The 10,703-nt window shown below is 46.9% G+C and overlaps 1 non-coding gene across 1 annotated transcript; it reads right to left on the bottom strand.

Moving 5' to 3' along the window:
- Positions 1-7,366: 7,366 nt before the first annotated feature.
- Positions 7,367-7,439, bottom strand: TRNAW-CCA. The gene has a single exon. It is a non-coding gene; the product is annotated as a tRNA-Trp (tRNA).
- Positions 7,440-10,703: the final 3,264 nt, after the last annotated feature.

Below are 10,703 nucleotides of genomic sequence, written 5' to 3'. Positions count from 1 at the left end.
TAGCTTAGGGGAAGCGCCCGAATGCAGAAACTCGCTTCTAGGAAGGGTGTGAAGGACAGGCGGGTCCTGGCGGCAGCCTGTACACTCAGGTGGGTTTCCTTCACTTGCCTGGCCCCAGGCAGGCTGCAGGTCTCCCAGCTGTATGAGAGGTGGCTGGTAAAGTGCACAGTTCTCTCCCACTGCTCCCTGGCACCAGCAGTGGCACCTGGGGATCCTTAGAAATCTCAGATCCTCTCTGGACCTCCTGAGTCCGACACTTCTGATAGGAGGCCCAGAATCCCATGTGTCAACTGGACTTGCAGCTTAAACTGAGGCCCATTACAGAGTGGCACATGGTTAAGAGCTTAGTCTTAGGTATCTTTTAGGTATACCTTCATTTGAATTTCAGCTCTTTCTCCTATATGACTTTGGGCAAATTACTTAACCTCTCTGAGCTCTGGTTTTCTCATAGGTAAAATGACAATAGCTACTTTATAAGGGTTTCAGGGAACTGAAGAAGGTAGTATTTGCAAAGAACTTTGCATCAGTTCAGTCGCTCAGTCGTGTCCGACTCTTTGCGACCCCATGAATCGCAGCATGCCAGGCCTCCCTGTCCATCACCAACTCCTGGAGTTCACCCAGACTCACGTCCATCAAGTCAGTGATGCCATTCAGCCAAAATACCAGAAATAACAATAGCTATTGTTCTTAGACCAGTAGTAGCCAGCGGTCTCTTTCACGTCATGTACTTTTGGAATAATCGCTCTTCTATCTGTGGCTTCACCTACCAGGTGCTGACTTTCAGCCCAGGGCTGTCAGCTGACACTTCTCGGCTGACACAGAACCTTTCCATTCAATTCTGCCCCAAATCCAGCCCTACCAATCATGTTCATAGTATGAAGAGCTATAGACTCGACTTGGCCCAATAAATTAGCTCCCATGAGGAGACTGATGCATATTCCCTGTGGAGCTGCAAGTCAGTGACTCCAGATCTGGGCACCAGCATGAGCGGAACAGGGCTTCCACGGTGGCTCAGTGGTTAAAAAAAAAAAAAAAAATCTGCCTGAAATGCAGGACACTCAAAGAGTTTCGGGTTCGATCCCTGGGTATGGAAGATCCGCTGGAGGAATCCGTGACAACCCACTCCAGTATTCTCGCCTGGAGAATCCCATGGACAGGGGAGCCTGGCGGGCTACAGTCCATGGGTTCACAGAGAGTCAGACATGACTGAACTGACTGAGCACGCACCCATGAACAGAACAGTGAGGCCAGACCGATCCCTGGGCAATGCGACCAGTGCCTGCCCGGGGAGTGGCCCTCACTTCCTGCTATGGACTTACTACTGTCTGTTTTTCACAACATGTTTTCTGTGAGGGATTCCCAAAGTGCTTGAAAAGTCTGTTTTGTTCATGACTCATGTGTACAAGGAACCCCTGCACAGGTGTTTTTCTCTCACTTGGTCGTATTCTGACTGCTGTGTGAAATAGGCAGAACAGCGCATGATGGGGAGGCTGTGTCCTTGGGGGTGAAGTGACTTGTCTAATCTAGGGTTGCACAGCTGGGAGGTGTTATAGCAGAACCACAGCTCACTCTCCTGGGTCTTGGTCTAGTTCTTTTTCAAACAGAATATAGGGCTTCCTCAAATGGACCCGGAAGTTCTCCAAACCAGGTGACCTGAGCTCTAGAAAGAACACATTTGTGTCTGAATTTCCCTTTTCTCTACTGAAAATTGTCTTTCTTGTGGCTATTTGACCTAGTTTCCTCTGACCCGGGTCTCAGTGGGGAAGAGAAAGCCCCTTGGGTCAAGAAAACAAGAAATTCCTTGCCTGCACCTCAAGTCTGGGTCACCGTCTGTTCCCCTGACCCCAGGATCTTTGACTCCCTGGAGAGCTCAGCATGGATCAGGCCAGCTCCAGGAGATGGGGTAAAAGTCTGCTATTTGTTTTGCAAGGAGCATCTGGCATGAGGGACTGTCTCTGACAGCTTTTGCGTGAACTCAATATCTGCTATGGATAAGAACTCTTCTTTAATAAACTGAGCTTGTTATTGTTCAGTTGCTAAGTCATATCCAACTCTTTGTGAGCCCATGGACTGCAGCACACCAGGCTTCTCTGTCCTTCACTGTCTCCTGGAGTTTGCTCAAACTCATGTCCATTGAGTTAGTGATGCCATCCAACAATTTCATCCTCTGTTGTCCCCTTCTCCTCCCTCCCTCAATCTTTCCCAGCATCAGGGTCTTTTCCAATGAGTTGTCTCTTCTCAACAGGTGGCCAAAGTATTGGAGCTTCAGTGTCAGCATCAGTCCTTCCAATGAATAATCAGGGTTGATCTCTTTGCAGTCCAAGGGACTCTCAAGAGTCTTCTCCAGCATCACAGTTCGAAAGCAACAATTCTTTAGCACTCAGCCTTCTTTATGGTCTATCTCTCACATCCATACATGACTACTGAAAAAATCATACTTTGACTATGGTTATGGGCTTGCATAAACCTTTTCTCTTTAAAGTAAATATTGTCATAAGCTTTCTGGCCCACCCTCCTCTCTGCCTTGATGTGGGGATCTGGCCAGGTGGCGGGGTTGAAGTGCAGGATATGGCCTTTTGGTGACAGAGAGGGACATTTGTCTTTCCCTTGGAACAGCTGTTGCCTTCCAGCAACATGTCAAACCCACATTCAAGGTTACCAGCCTCCCTACAAACCACTGGCCAGCTCCTCTGTGGGGAGCAAAGGCAGGAGTTGAAAGTTGCCAATTTTGTGCACAATCTCTTTGACCTGCTACTTCTCCCAAACACACACGCTATTTGCTCCGTGGCTCAAAAGCCCCGAGAGAGCATGGCTCTGGGTAGTTCCACCATGGGGGTATGGAGTGGGTTGCTGGTAAGGGGTGGACTGTGGGGACACTTGAGGTTGGGTGTAGGCCTGAATGCCACAGTGTGCTTAGCATGTGACAATCCTGGTTAGCAGGTGGTCCTGTTGCAGAGATGAGGGAGTTTGTGCCCAGGCATCACCCCAGCTACAGCCTCGTTGCTGTAGCAACCAGCCCCGTACATCTGCTAAGAGACCGTACATCTGCTAAGAGACCGTACATCTGCTAAGAGAGCCTGGTTTCACACAAGCCCTGGGGGAAGATAGCATCAGAGCCGGGACCTGGCTCCAGCTTTCTCTGTTTTTCTCCCTTCTTTGTCCTTTTCTCACTCAGCTTGAGCTCTGCCTGCAATGCGTGAGACATAGGTTTGATCCCTGGGTCAGGAAGGTCCCCTGGAGAAGGGAATGGCACTCCACTCCAGTATTCTTGCCCAGAGAATTCCATGGATAGAGGAACCTGGCGGACTACAGTCCATGGGGTCACAAAGAGTCGGACGGGACTGAACAACTAACACTTTCACTTTTGGGAGACTGCAGAACAAGTTACGGTAGTCTGGTGGCTTAAACAAAAATATATTTCTTCACAGTTTTAGAGGCTGGGAAAAGGAAGATCAAGGTGCTGGCTGACTTAGTTCCTGGTGAGGAGTCCCCTCCCGGCTTGTAAAGGCTTCTCTCTGTGTCCTCACATGGCCTTTCCTTGGTGCTTGCCATTGGGAAGACTAAGAAATTCAGTTCAATTTGGTGGGATACAAAGAGTCAGTCCATAATAGTCCTTAACTGCCCTGCTCCTTCCTGGGTGAGGAGACTTTCTTCTTTCATCCAAACTTTACAATTACTTGGACTTTACTGAGAACATTTTAGTTAATATTTAAAATGTCAGCTTTAAAAACAAAACCCCACTGTGGACATTAATTCATTTTTGAATGCAGAGCAAAGCCCCCATAATATATATCCAGATAAAAGAGAAAGCATTTCGTCTCAGCTCAGACAAGCATCCACCTCATGAATGGAAACTCTCTCTCCTGGGATATGAAGGAAAAAAGGCAAAGAGCCCACTTGGTCAAATTAATCAATAGCATCTGATTTTCACCAACCCTCCTTCTTAAGAGCCTGGGCAGTGAGAAGGAGCTTCAAATTAGCCACAACAAAAAGCAACTGGGCAGAAAACTCTAGAGTCACCAGCAAATCTGTAGCCAAAAGGATTCGCTCTTCTGCGTCTGGGGGCCAGTGAAACTGACTTCAGTCCCATGGTGTTAGCAGTGATGTTTACCACCAACGGGATGCTGCACTTTCCTGGGCTCTGGATCTGTGCCTTCCCTGTCGCACCAGCTGCTCTCTCTGAACAGGAAGGAGGGAAACCAGAGGCTCCCCGTGGATGTGAAGGCTGCCCCCCACCCCCAGCAGGTGTGATGTCCCGCTGCCCTGCTACCCTGAGCCCAGGCCACGGCACTGTCCTCCACCGTCAGCTGAGCTTCGCGATGACTGAGGTAGTCATTCCGTGGGGATTTTATAAGCGTCTGTTATGTAGTAGGGTGGGGCTGGCTTTCACTGAATGCACGGAGCCTGTCCTCAAGGGTTCTCAGACTAAAACAACAAGTCCACAAGCAATTTAATATAGCAGAAATACATGCAGCAGGAATGGAAGGTAGGGGAGGGCAATCAGGAGGACTTCCAGGGAGAGGAAATACCTGATAGGAATCTTCAGGGAGGGAAAGGCTTTCCAGAAAGAGCAAAGGTGGAAGGGTAAATAACTTCATGGTGTGTAACTGTGATGCATCTCATAACTGCAACAAAATGTCTTGGTGAGAGGGACTGAACTCTCTGAGGATCAAGAATCATGGCTGGTTTTCTAAACTGTGTGTGTGTGTGTGTGTGTGTGTGTGTGTGTGTGTGTGCATACGTGCGTGCTTCATCGCTCAGTCACGTCTGACTCTTTGTGATCCCGTGGACCGTAGCCCACCAGACTCCTCTGTCCATGGGTATTCCCCAGGCAAGAATACTAGAGTGGGTTGCCATGCCTTCCTCCAGGAGATCTTCCCAACTCAGGGATCAAACCCAGGTCTCCTGTATTGCAGGCAGATTCTTTACCTTCTGAGCCACCAGGGAAGCCCAATATGACGTTCCACCGAAATACCCTCCCACTGGAAGGCTGTCTGGAGAGACTGTCCCAGCTGACCCAGCACCCATGGTTATTCTGGAGTCTGTGTCCTGGTCAGCTCCTGCCCCCTGGGGGAGACTGACCCTTGGTTTCTGTCTTCCCACTCCCCTTACCGGCCTGGGCCTCGCAGTCAGGTGGGCTGGCCTGCTATCCGACCTCCACCCTGCTTCCAGTGGGACCAGGCCTCCAGGGCCCTGTGCCCTGGCGCCCCCTGCTAAATGCAGGGGTTTAGCAGCAGTCCGCCCCTGTCAACACTCTCCCACGTGCCCCTGACGAATTTAGTGGCCTCCCTTGAGCTCAGCCCTAAGGCATGACCAAGCGCCCTGTTTATAACTTAGAGAACCACGGCTACAAGGAAGCTGAATGTGTGGTTTCTGCAAGTAGCTCAAGGTATACCACAGGGATGGAGGCAGAGGCCCTCGGCAACCAGGCCCCTCGGCCTGAGCTGCCTGGTCTGCCCTCTTGAACACAACTCCACATGGTGTTTCGTTGGAAAATCAGGATTGCTGTGGAGTCGGAGGGACTTTACAAGTCTCACTGAAGTGAGCCAGCAGAGTGGCCACGTCCGAGCTGAGGGCGCCTCGAAAGCTTTACTGTCTGCTCTAGCCCGGCCCCTCCAGGCCTTCCCTTCCTCCTGCAGCCCTCAGCCCCTGCACTTCTCATGGTCCCCCAGGGCTTTACTTCCAGAACACCAGATAACCTCATGGCCTCACTTTCCATGCCCCTCCTCGCGTTTCCGTGTCACTCTTTAATACCTCGTTACGTGTGGTCTGGATCAGCCGTTCCCAAGCTTGAACAAGCATCAGAGTCACCAGAGGCCTTGCTCAAATACAGACTGCTGGGTCCACTCCTAGAGTTCCTGATTCCCAAGGTCTGAGTCATAGGAGGGCATGAATCCTAAGGGACATCAGCTAAAGGACATCAAAATTGAAAAAGACTCCCTAGAGCTGATCATGCTAAGTGAAGTAAGTCAGAGAGCAGAAGGCAAATACCATATGATATCACTTGCATATAGAATTTAAAATATGGCACAAATGACTATACCTACGAAGAACTCAAAGACAGAGAAAAGACGCGGTTGCCAAGGTAGTAGGGGGTGGGGCTGGGGGAGGGATGGAGTAGGAGCTTGGGATTAGCAGATGCAGATGATTATACTGTAGGATGGATAAACAACAAGGTCCTACTGTATAGCACAGGGAACTATATTCAATATCCTGTGATAAACCATAATGGAAAAGAATATAAAAAACAATGTGTGTGTGTATATATATATATATATATATATACACACACACTGCTGAAGCACTTTGCTGTACAACAAAAATTAATACAACCTTGTAAATCAACTGTCCTTCATTTTTTTTAATTCTAAAAAAAAAAAAGACTCCAGAGAGAAAGCATTTTTCCAAAAGGTGTATTCTTCAGGTGGATTTGCTAAAGCACTTCCATATTTATAAATGAAAACTCAGTTACTGAGGCAGACTAAGAAATCACTCCAGCTTAGTGACTTACATAAAGCAACTGTGCTCACAGAATCTGAGGGTCAGGAATTTAAACAAGGCACAGCAGGAACGGCTGGCCGTTGCTCCTTGATGGCCTCAGCTGGATGACTCAAGGCCCAGGGCTTAAGTCATTTGAAGGTTTGTTCTCCTACCCGTTGGGTGGTTGATGCCTGTTCACTTCCGGAAATGAGACCTCTGCTAGGTAGTCTGGGCTTTTACTCACAGCCTGAGGGCTTGTTTCCCAGGCTGAGCATCCTGGGAGAGAGAGACCCATGTGGAAACCATATTGCTTTGCATGATTCGATCGTGGAAGTCATATATCCAAGTGTCTGCTGTGGAGCCAGCTACAAAGACCAGCCTGGGTTCCAGGTTCACTTAATACAACTGGCAATATCCTGGAAACAGTGTGGGACTGGAAATATGACTTTGGTAATTTTTGGAAAACACAATCTGTCACAATGAGCAGAAGAAGTAGACTCTACACCAAAACTCATCTATAAACATAATTTAATTCTCTCTCAGACATGGCCCAGCTTCTATAGACCATATATTCCAGTTTATTTAGACTGCATAGGAATCAAGTCTATAGATTATCTTGAAAAATCAAGATATTTTCCATTATCTTGAAAAATTTCAGCAATATGAGCTGAAATTCTCATATGCCAACATTTGCCAGAAGAGTAGCATCTGTTCCTTTTCATTTTTTTTTTAAATTTATTTATTTATTTTTAATTTTTACTTTACAATTCTGTATTGGTTTTGGCATAGATTGACATGAATTTGGCTGCTCTGGGTCTTAGTTTGCAGCCTGTGGGATATTTGATCTTTTTTGCGGCACATGGGATCTTTGGCATGTGGGATCTAATTCCCTGAACAGGGATTGAACCTGTGTCCCCTGCATTGGGAGCATGGTGTCTTAACCACTGGACCACCAGGGAAGCCCTCAGCTTCTCTTTTTTAAACCTACCATGTCGTCCCCACTTTCCCTGTTCACCACTGACCCTGTCACTTGGGTGTTTCCCATGCATTTCAGCTTATGTCATTACGTGCCCAGTTCTCACAGATGAGTTTATGATCCTCATTGTAGAGGATGTGGCTGCCCCTAGCCTAACCACCTATGGAAACTACCAGAAGACATCAGATCTAAAGCAGAGCTAAGATGCTATGAATATAGGTGAAATCATACCATTCAATACCTACTTGAATTGGTTACTGTGTCTACTTGTGTTTGTCCTAAATTTGCCTCCCTAAGAGCTTGTATTAAAAACATTCATTCTTAGCTTTCATTGTTTCTGATCTGAATAAAGATCTAAAGAAGGGTTTGGGCCTGGAATGGACAAACTAGGGTTTCAAGACCTCTGTGTGGCCAGAGCTAAAGGAAACTCATTTTTAAAAAGTGAAAGTGAAAGTCACCTTGTCATGTCCAACTCTTTGTGACCCCTTGGGCTGTAGCCTGCCAGGCTCCTCTGTTCATGGGATTTCTCAGGCAAGGATACTGGAGTGGGTTGCCATTTCCTTCTCCAGAGGATCTTCCTGACCCAGGGACTGAACCCAAGTCTACCATATTGCAGGCAGATTCTTTACCATCTGAGCCTCCACAGAAACCCCAAAGGAAACTCATTAGAGTAACCTGTCTTAAGTTGTTCTTACCCTGGGATCAGGGATTAAGGAGTCTGTGAACCCATGAAATTATAATACATAATTGTATGTGTATGTGAAGAAGATCACATATTTAAATAGGTTTTTCACTGAGTTCCTGACTCTACAATGTGAAGAATCTCTGCGATGTCTGAAGACAGAAGATCAGGGCAGGGGCAAAGGACTTCGCAGACACTTGAGGCTGAGAGTGAGGCTCAGGGAGAGAAGGCAGAGGGAAAATGGGCCCAGAAATCAGGGCAAACTTGCCTGAAACTGCTCTTTTCAAGGTCACCAACAACTTCTGTGTTGCTAAATCCAACGATCAGTTCTCAGTACTCCCCTAACTTATCAGCCAGCTGGCCTGACTGATCATTCCTTTTGCTCAAAATGCTTCCTTCAGTGGCTTCCAGGATGAATTCTCCTAGATGATTCCTGCCTCATTGGACTGTTCCTTCTTAAGACTCCTCTGCTGGGTTCTCATCTTCTCCCCGACTTCTAACCTTTGGAAGTTTCTAGAGCTCTTCTTCTATTCTCTATAAACATTTACTTCCTTGGTGACAGTATTCAGTCCCACAGATTTAAATAACACCTACGTCGTAAAGGTTCTCACATTTCTCTCTATATATACCTCTAAGCCCAACAGTGCTTCAGAATTCCACATTCAGATACAAACCTGCCTACCCTACAACTCCCCTTGGATGATTTAAAAGGGATCTCGGACTTTCCAAAACTGAACTTTTCTTTCCCCTGCCCGCCCCTTTCCCCATCAACTCCTCCCCCAGGCTCCCCATCTCAATGAAAGGGACCTCTGGGTAAGAGTGCCAGAAATCCAGAACCTTCTCTTGCCTCATGTGACACCACATGCTTCCCTGCATTTCTGCTGCTTTATTTTTTGTTTTGTTAACTTTTCACTTTATATTGAAGTATAGTTGATTTGCAATGCTGTGCTCGTTTCAGGGGTACCACAAAGTGATTCACTTACACTTACATGTGGATCTATTCTCTTTCAAATTCTTTTCCCAACTAGGTTGTTACAGAACATTGAGCTGAGTTCCCTGTGCTGTACAGTAAGACTTTGTTGTTTATCCATTTTAAATCAGAATACATACAGATGACATACAGAAGACATACATATGCAGAGTGGCATATGAAAAGATGTTCAACATCGCTAATTATTAGAGAACTGCAAATCACAACTGCAGTGAGAAATCGCCTCACAGCCGTCAGAATGGCCATCATCAAAAAATTCACAATGAATAAATTCTGGGGAGAAGGAAACCTTCTGTTGGTGGGAATGTAAATTGGTACAGTCACTACGGAGACTTTATGCAGGTTCCTTAGGAAACCAAAAATAGAGCTAAATATGACCCTGCAACCCCACTCCTGGGCATATACCTGGAGGAAAACATAGTCCGAAAGGATGCATGCACCCCATGTTCACTGCAGCACTGTTTACAAAAGCCAAGACATGGGGGCAGTCTAAATGTCCATCTACAGAAGAATGTGGTCCATATATAAATATATATGATGGAATATTACCCAACCATTAAAAAAGAATGAAATAGTGCCATTTGCAGCAACATAGATGGATCTAGAGATTGTCATGCTGAGTGAAGTAAGTCAGACAGAGAAAGAGAAGTAACATATGATATTGCTTATGTGCAGAATCTTAAAAAAATGATACAAATGAACTTATTTACAAAACAGAAATAGACACACACACTTAGGGAGTTTGGGGGTTTTGTGTGTTTTTTGTTTTGGCCTCCCTATGCCGCTTGCTGCATCTTGGTTCCCTGATCCGGGATCAAACCTGTGCCCTCGGCAGTGGAAGCACAGAGTCCTAACTACTGGATTGCCAAGGAATTCTTTCTCCTACTTTAGAATCAGAATGGCCACCATCAATTTTGGGGCCTAAGTGAGATCACCTGGCCAGTCCCATGTCCTTTGTGATTATTAAAGGTGGGGTGGTGAAACCAACCTGGAATTTCTCACTCTTCCACAAAATGGACCCCAAATTGGGGCAATTGAAATGTGACCAGCGACCAGCCCGTCTTACTGGAAATCCTAGCCATGGATCTCAGGCCTCTCCCAGAGGAGGCCTGGAGGAACAGAAACGCAAGTGATGCGAGACCATGGGTTGCACTTATCTTCGGAGAAGCCGAGTGGGGGACATGCGTGAGGTGGAGGTTGTGAAGGTAGAATGTGAACCAATCAAAAGAGTAACATGGGGGACTTCCCTGGCAGTCCAGTGGTTAAGACTCTGTGCTCCCAATGCGGGGAACACGGGTTCATTGCCTGGTCAAGGAACTAAAATTCCGCATGCCACAAAGCACAGACAAAATAATAATAATAATAATATTTTTAGAAAAGAGTAACAGGGAATTCAGGCTGAACTGGAGACAGGTGACAATTCCTCTGCAGGGTGCAGTCACCATCTTCAACAGGGTGCTGGCACCTAAGCCAACGACTCTGCTAATGACCGGCAACAAAAGAAAGGAAAGGGCCTGGCTGTGTCTTCCCCGAATCCCAGAAAGCCACTGAGGTGAGCACTCATTATAGAACAC

The sequence above is a fragment of the Oryx dammah genome, unplaced genomic scaffold (genome assembly GCF_014754425.2).
Source record: "Oryx dammah isolate SB20612 unplaced genomic scaffold, SCBI_Odam_1.1 HiC_scaffold_17, whole genome shotgun sequence".
NCBI classification, from domain to species: Eukaryota; Metazoa; Chordata; class Mammalia; order Artiodactyla; family Bovidae; genus Oryx; species Oryx dammah.
This window is presented reverse-complemented; position numbering and strand designations above follow the sequence as displayed.